Source organism: Gossypium hirsutum, chromosome D01, assembly GCF_007990345.1.
Source record: "Gossypium hirsutum isolate 1008001.06 chromosome D01, Gossypium_hirsutum_v2.1, whole genome shotgun sequence".
NCBI lineage: Eukaryota > Viridiplantae > Streptophyta > Magnoliopsida > Malvales > Malvaceae > Gossypium > Gossypium hirsutum.
Window position 1 is genome coordinate 58,046,875 of NC_053437.1, and position 9,630 is coordinate 58,056,504.

Consider the following 9,630-nt stretch of genomic DNA (forward strand, 5'->3'; position numbering starts at 1 on the left):
GGATGGTTGTGTTTGTTCGGTAATGCCTCGTAATCCTAATTCGACGACGGATACAGGTTAGGGGTGTTACATTTTATTGGTATCAGAGCTACGGTTTAGTCGATTCTAGGACTAATGTAGCGTGTATGAGTCTAGCTATACATGCCATATTTTATACTGAGATGATGTGATGACTTCTGACATCTAAAAATGTGTTTTCGTATAGTAATGGATCCCGATCGAGCCGTAGCTGACGATGTTGAGAGTATAGCACCTGCTCCCGTGCATGGGACAGAGCCGGTAGATTCTAGACCGACCTCGAGTAACCAGGAGGGAGAGGCTAAACAAGCCTTCTACCAAATGATGAACGACTGGTTTACTCAATATATTCGGACTAATCCGACTGCACAACAACCTCCACCCTTGATTAATCCATATTTGGTTCTTGTTATACCTCAAGTGAGTGATCCGATAAGATTACTTAAGCCTCCTGTTGATAAAATTTGAAAACACGGAGCCGAAGAGTTCAGAGCCACTAATGATGATGATGCTGAGCGAGCTGAATTCTGGCTCGATAATACTATTCAAGTATTTGATGAGTTATCTTGCACCCCTGATGAGTGCTTGAAATGTGCCATATCTTTGCTACTGGACACTGCATATCACTGGTGGAATACACTAGTATCGGTGGTTCTGAAAGAGCGAGTGACCTGGGAATTCTTTCAGACTGAGTTCCATAAGAAATACATCAGTCAGAGATTCATTGATCAGAAACGCAAGGAATTTCTTGAATTGAAACAGGGTCAGATGACAGTGACAAAATATGAGCGGATATTTGTGAGACTCAGTAGATATGCTTGAGAGTGTGTTTCGACTGAAGCTATTATGTGTAAAAGATTTGAAGATGGGCTGAATGAAGATATTAAACTGTTAGTTGGCATACTTGAGATAAAAGAGTTCGTGGTTCTTGTTGAATGAGCTTGTAAAGTCGAGGAGCTCGGGAAAGAGAAGAGAAAAGCTGACTATGAAGCTCGAGATTCCCATAAAATATTATTTAGTAAATCGTTCTAGTCGGCCTCAAGGAAATCCAGAGAGGATCATAGCCGATCTAAAGCTACTGCAGGGTTTCCTAAACATGATTGAGATCGACCCCCTGTGAGTTCACGAGCTACTTCAGTTGCTAGCATTGGTAGTGTTCGACAAAATAGATCAAAGTGCAAGCATTATGGGAAATGGCATCCTGGAGATTGCAGATTACATGATCGATCTTGCTTTAAGTGTGGTTCAAAGGATCATTTCATTCGAGAATGTCCGATGGTAGCTGAGCAAAACACTGTGTAGAATACCAGACCGAGTAATGTGTCAGTATGAGGTAGACCGCCAAGGCATTTGGGTAATGCAAGTGGTAGTCAGAGAGGGACAATGGACACGGCAGTCCGATCAGAGGCTCGTGCACCTGCCAGAGCATATGCCATCAGTGCTCGAGAGGAGGCTTCTTCTCCAGATGTTATTACTGGTACATTCACTCTTTATGATACTAATGTTATTACGTTGATTGATCCTGGTTTGACTCATTCTTATGTGTGTGAGACCTTAGTATTCAGTAAGACTCTACCTGTTGAGTCTACTGAGTTTGTAATTAAAGTATCAAACCCCCTGGGCCGGTGTGTTTTGGTCGACAAAGTGTGTAAGAATTATCCCTTGATGATTCGAGATTTGTACTTTTCGGCTGATTTGATGTTGTTACCATTTGACGAGTTCGATATAATTCTGGGTATGGACTGGTTGACTTTACACGATGCTGTGGTTAACTGTAAAAGAAAGACTATCGATTTAAGGTGCCTGAATGACGAGATTATTCAGATTGAATCTAATGATCTAAATGGTTTACCAGCAGTGATATCCTCGATGTTGGTTCAAAAGTATGTGAAGAAAGGTTGTGAAGCTTATCTTGCATATGTTCTTGATAGTAAAGTGACCGAAAAGAAGATTGAATCTCTGTCAGTTGTATCTGAGTATTCAAATGTGTTTCCCGAAGAATTACCAGGTTTGCCACCTATTCGAGAGGTAGAATTTGGAATTGAGCTAGTACTGGGGACGACTCCGATTTCAATAGCTCCGTACCGTATGGCACCGACTGAATTAAAAGAGTTGAAGACACAGTTGCAAGAATTGACAGATAGAGGTTTCGCACGACCGAGTTTTTCTCCCTGGGGTGCACCAGTTCTATTTGTGAAAAAGAAAGACGGAACGATGAGAATGTGTATTGATTACCGGTAGCTCAATAAGGTGACTATAAAGAATAAATATTCATTGCCATATATTGATGATTTGTTCGATCAACTAAAAAGGGCTTCAGTGTTTTTGAAGATAGATTTGATATCAAGTTACTATCAGTTGCGAGTTAAAGACTCAGATGTGTCAAAAATAGCTTTCTGAACGAGGTACAGACATTACGTGTTCCTGGTTATGCCTTTCGGACTTACTAATGCACCTGTTGTTTTCATGGATTTGATGAATCGAATCTTTAGACAGTATCTAGATCGGTTTGTGGTAGTATTTATAGATGACATTTTGATCTACTCTTGTGACAAAACTGAGCATGCCGAACATCTGAGACTTGTGTTACAAACTTTGCGAGATAAATAGTTGTATGCAAAGTTTAGTAAATGTGAGTTCTGGTTACGTGAAGTCAGTTTTCTGGGCCATGTTGTATCAGCATCGGGTATTCAGGTTGATCCGGGTAAAATTTTAGCTATACTTGATTGGAAACCTCTGAGAAATGTCTTTGAAATTTGAAGTTTTCTGGGGCTCGCTGGTTATTATAGACGGTTCGTGAAAGGGTTCTCTATGATTGCGACCTCGATGACAAAGTTACTACAAAAAGACGTTAAGTTCGAGTGGTCAGAAAAGTGTCAGAAAAGTTTTGATCAGTTGAAAGTTCTATTGACCGAAGCTCTAGTCTTAGTTCAGCCAGAATCGGGTAAAGAGTTTGTTTTTTATAGTGATGCATCCTTAAATGGTTTGGGCTGTGTTTTGATGCAGGAAGGCAAAGTTGTAGCTTATGCCTCGAGACAGTTAAAGCCGCACGAAAAGAACTATCCGACTCACGATCTGGAATTGGCCGCTATTGTATTTGCGTTGAAAATATGGCGCCACTATCTGTTTGGTGAAAAATGTCATGTTTATTCCGATCACAAAAGCCTGAAGTATTTGATGACTCAGAAAGATTTGAATTTGAGACAGCGCCGATGGATAGAATTGCTAAAAGATTACGAGCTTGTGATTGACTATCATCCGGGAAAGGCTAATGTTGTTGCTGATGCCCTAAGTCAAAAATCATTGTTTGCTTTGCGTGCAATGAACGCGCATATGGCTATGTCTGATGATGGTGCGATAGTAGCTGAGTTGAAAGCAAAACTGTAATTTTTTCAACAGATTTGTGAAGCTCAGAAAGCCGATGATGATTTAATTGCAAAACGAACTTAGTGTGACTTAAATGTTGATTCAGAGTTTCTAGTTGATGCTGTGGATTGTTTGAGATTTAGAAACCGATTATGTATTCCGAAAAAGTCAGAGTTAATTCAGATGATTTTGAATGAAGCTCATAATAGTCTATTTTCTGTTCATCCGGGTAGCACGAAAATGTATAACGATCTGAAACAACACTATTGGTGGCATGGTATGAAACGAGACATGTCTGACTTTGTTTCAAAATGTTTAATATGTCAGCAAGTAAAAGCTGAGCATCAGGTACCTTCTGGATTGCTTCAACCGATCATGATACCTGAATGGAAATGGGACAGAGTTATGATGGATTTTGTATCCGGTTTACCGTTGACACTGAGCAAGAAAGATGCAATTTGGGTTGTTGTTGATAGATTGACAAAATCGACTCACTTTGTTCCGGTTCGTATTGATTATTCACTTCATAAACTTGCTGAATTATATATTTCTCAGATTGTGAGATTGCACGGAGTACCTATTTCTATTATTTCGGACAGAGACCCAAGATTCACATCGCGATTTTGGAAGAAACTACAAGATGCTTTAGGTACGAAACTACATTTTAGCACAGCTTTTCACCCTCAAACAGATGTTCAATCTGAACGAATCATTCAGATACTTGAGGATATGTTGAGATGTTGCATTCTCGAGTTTGAAGGTACGTGGGAACGATACTTACCTTTGATTGAATTTGCTTATAATAATAGCTTTCAATCTAGTATCAAAATGGCACCTTACGAGGCTTTGTACAGTTGTAAATGTCGTACACCATTGTATTGGACCAAGCTTAGTGAAAATAAGATACACGGGGTTGATTTGATTAAAGAGACTGAACAGAAAGTGAAAGTGATTCGGGATAGTCTGAAATCAGCATCGGATAGTCAGAAATCTTATGCGGATTTGAAAAGAAAGGATATAGAATTTCAGATCGGGGACAAAGTGTTTTTGAAAGTCTCACCGTGGAAGAAAATACTCAGATTTGGTCGTAAAGGCAAATTGAGTCCGAGATTCATTAGACCTTATGAGATTATAAAGCGTGTCGGACCGATTGCTTATAGATTGATGTTACCACCTGAGCTAGAAAAGATTCACAATGTATTTCATGTTTCGATGCTTCGTAGATACCGATCCGATCCTACACATGTGATTAGTTCGTCAGAGATTGAGATTAGATCTGATATGTCATATGAAGAAGAACCGATTTACATTCTAGCTCGTGAGGTTAAAGAGTTACGAAATAAGAAAATTCCGTTAGTCAAAGTATTGTGGCATAAACACGGAGTTGAAGAAGCAACTTGGGAGTCAGAAGATACAATGAAAGAGCATTATCCAAACCTATTCACGGTAAGATTTTCGGGGACGAAAATCCCTAAGGGGGGAGAGTTGTAACAGCCCGATTTTTTTACCCTAATCGGAACAGTGGTTTCGGGACCACAAATCTGAATTAGAAAAATATTTTAATATTATTTTCTGTGTTTATTATGTGTGAATTTACTAGTGTGAAAATTTCGTGCTTTAATTTTGCCGTTTGAGTGTCCGGTTAAATAAAAGGATTAAATCGCGTAAAATAAAAATTTAATGGTTATTTCTAAAAAAGGGCTGAATAGTGGTTATTCTTTTAATATGGAGGTTTTGTTTTGCAATTTAACCATTAAATAGAATAGTGGGCGGCATGTGTATAATATATATAGTTTTTATATTAATTATAAATGTTATAATATATATTATATTGTAATATTATAATTAAACAAATAAAGACCACCATCATCTTTTATTTCATTATCATCTAATCGAAACTAAGAAAAGAAAATAAAAGAAGAACAACCAAGCTATTCGGCCATCTTTGATGCTTGATTTAAGGTTTAAGGTATGTTTGGTTTCGGTTTTCGATGATTTTTACGTTTTTGTGATCGTTGCTTCGTGTTTTATCTAGCCCATGCTTTAATTTTAGAATTTGATAGTGATTTTGAGACATGCCATTTATGAATACTTGAGCTTGGTAATAGTTGATGATGAAATATGAAAGATATGTGATAGATTATAATGTGTGTTCTTGAATTTGTGATGAATTTAATTATTTTGGATTAATTTGTAAGAAAATATTTAATTGAGGGACTAAAAGGTGAAATAAATGACATGCAAGGATCTATATGGGTCTAGGAAATATTCGGCCAAAACATAGTGTGGTCAATTTGAAATATTTTGTGTTTTGTACAATTTGGACTAAATTGTAAAAATGTTAAATAGTAGGGGTAAAATGGTAAATTTCCCATTTATAAGTTGTTGGACAAAATTGAATGAAATTATATTTGAATGAGTTCAATTTGAATGTGTTTAGATCAAGAATTAAAGAAATCGGACTTGGATCAGGGGAAGACTAAAGTCGTTGACTAATCGTTCCGTTTCGATTATCGTTGTCAGAGGTAAGTCTATTAGCAATTTAAAAGTTATTAAATCAATATTTATACATGTATATCGATGGTATACTTGATGAGCTGTAATTAAATGTTTATAATTTGAAGTATAAGTATGAATTTTATATAAGTATTTGATAGTTTCGAATATACAAGTATAATCTTGTATAAGTTTATGAGTTAAATTATAGGTTCAAATTTTATATAAGTAAAGGTGAGATTCGGATAGGCATGTATATATATGAAAATCTCTTGTAATGAAATTAGGTATGAAATTATACATGTATATGATAAATTCAAAATATATGTAATAGCATGAATAAACTTTGAATTTAGATAAAGGTACGAATATGTATATATTTATATTTATAATTATATACATAATGATCGAATATATATACATATGTGTATATATATAGTTTTTTTTAATTTAGTGGAAGTATGAATGTTGTATATGTATAAATTCTTGGTTTTAATCCAAGGTAAGTATGATTTATACATATATATATGTATATTAGGTTCGAATATATGTATATATATATGTATAAACTCTTAGATTTGATTAAGATATGTAACTTATATTTATATATGTGAGTTGGTAATTATATATATATGTTATATTTGAATGATCAGGTATACATACATGTACATTATTTTATAGTGAAATTAGGTATGACAATTATACAAGGTTACATGAGGTTCGGTTATGTTAATATACAAGTATATATTCTTGTAATGAATTATGTATGTTTATTCATGTAAAGTTCTTGAATAGCATTGGAAGTATGAAATTATTGAGCTGGAATTGATGTTTGAACTTTATATTATCTATGTTATTTAAAGATATGGTTTATAAATTATTGAGCTGAATTTTAAGTGGATTTTATATACAAATATGAGATACAACTTCTGTGAATTGAGATTCTTTTGTTAAAGCTCAGTACTAATCTGATTTATTGCCAGTGAAATAATTCAGACTTTATGTCTAGCAGGCTTTATGCCGGTGAAATTATTCAGACTATACGTCTAGCAGGCTTAATGCCGGTGATACATTTCGGACTATAAGTCTAGCAGGCTAAAAGCCGGTGTACCGAATCAGGTTTTAAAACCTAGCAGGCTAAGTGCCGGTGAAGCTGTTTAAATTATGTGAGAATATGCAATTGATATAGCTATGATTTTGGTTATATTAAATTGATGAGCATATATATATTCGGTCTAAGCAATTATTAAATATCTATATATATGTGCATTCGGTATATGCATATATTAAATATATATGCATTTGGTATATGCATTTGATAAGCAATTGATATATATATATATATATTCGGCAAATGCATTTGATAAGTATATATATGTATTTGAGGTGTATATACATTTGTTTATAAGTATTTGATGAATATGTTTGCATTCCGTTATAATGTTTATTAGGTATATATATTTGATTATAGATAAAATGGTTTAAGGATAGCAAATGCTAATAAAATAATTATTTGTGTTAATTACGAATTCAGTGGATTTGATTTGGAAATTATATGACTTATATATATATATATTTGTTATGTTATAGACTTACTAAGCTATATAAGCTTACTTTGTTCGTTTACGTCTCTCTGTTTTATAGATTTTAGATCAAGCTTCAAGCTCGGGGATCGTCAACACGTTCATCACATTATCTATTATCTCGGTATTTTAAATATTTAAATTCTAACTATGGCATGTATAGACTAGATAAATATTTTGAAGGTCGTATTTTGTTGTATTATATATGATTATAATAGCCATACTAAAATGGTTTATTTTCTTATGGATTTGCTTGTTTGCAATGTCTATATTAGTTAGATTTTAATGTCTTTGTTTATTAAGGATGGTTGTGTTTATTCGGTAATGCCTCGTAATCCTAATTCGGCGACGGATACGGGTTAGGGGTGTTACATGTTCTGTTTTTGTTTTTTCTTAATTCATACTTTAAATTTTATTGCCTTCCAGTTCGGTCCCCTGATTATTTAATTAAGTCCCTATAGTTGTTGTTATTTTAATTTTTACCCTTTTAAGTTGCATAATTTACATTTTTACCCTCGAATTTCTTGATTATTTTATTTTGGTCCTTTATTTTTAAATGTTAATACTATTAGTATTATTTTATTTTGGATATAATTATATTATCATCATACCTTTTATATTATTTGACTATTATTATTGTCGAAACCATTTTTTTGATAAAAGGGGTCATCAACTTTAATTTTGAAAACGAAAACGAACATGGGAGTCGCCACCAATCTTTTTTTGATGAGGTGTGATCGGGTCACCTCGTAAAACGGTTTTTTTAATAAACGATTTGAATTTATTAAAATAATGCTTTTGGTCTGCGAAATTCAGAAAAACAGGTTTGCGAGTCAATTACGTACGAGGAAGGATTAGCACCCTCGTAACGCCCAAAAATTGGTACCTAGTTAATTAATTAATGTTTTAGTGTCGGAATTTCAAAACTTTAAAGAAATTTAAAATACGATCCTTTATTAAAATTCTTAAATAAATCAAAATGTATGTTAAAGTCCCTTCTATCTTGAGATAACAAGATGTCACGTCCAGTAAGTTAGGATACAACACCTCGAATCCTCGAGAATAAACTTTTTTTATTTTTTTATTCCAAAACTCACGTATTTTAATTTTAAAAGGATATTCAGTCATTCAGGTTCAACGGAAAAAAATTGAAACCCAGTAAGTTAGGGCACAACTTGTCGCATTTCTAAATACCGAACATTGCCTTATTTTGGAAATTTTCTCGAGATAACAAGATGCCGCATCCAATAAGTTAGGATACAACACCTCGAATCCTCGAGAATAAACTTTTCTTTCATTTTTTTATTCCAATACTTACGTATTTTAATTTTAAAAGGATATTTCGTCATTTAGGTTCAACGAGAAAAAATCGAAACTTAGTAAGTTAGGGCACGGCTTCTCGCATTTCTAAATACCGAACATTGCCTTATTTTGGAAATTTTCTTTATTATAAAATTTTGAACGACGTGTATTTCCTTTTGAAGTATGGTGTTAATATGCATAACGGAATAATAAATACGATAATGTAAATAAAAATAATACGAGTAAAAACAAAAATAAGTAAAAAAATAATAAAAAAAGACAAACCAATTATATATATAATAAGTAAATAAACAAAAAAATTAAACATTTTAAAAAAATAATAGTGGACACATAAATCAATAAATAAAGAAATATCAAGTAAAAAAATTTAATAATGATAATAAAAAAAATAAATAAAAATATAGAAATGAATTGAAAATAAAAATATATATAAAAAATGCGATAAAAATTGAAGATAATTTTAAATACTAAAGCACCAAGAAATAATAACTATGTATTTAAATGGATAGATAAAAATAGTAAAAATATAAAAATAAAAACACAAAATATATATAAGGAAAATAATAATAGTATTAATAATATTACATTAATTAACTTAATAATAAAATAGCAAAAATAACAAAAAAGGACTAAATTGAACTTTAAAACAGAAATTTGGGGCAAATAAAAAACAAATAAAAAGGCAAGGGACCAAGTTGAACGTGCAAATAACGAGGAAGGACCAAATGGGCAATAATCTCGTCCCTCCAAAACACACAGTTTCAAGGTGGACCAAATTGAAATCTGAAAGAAATTCCAAGGCAAAATTAAAAAAAAAAGAAAAACTCAATTATAAACAATAAAA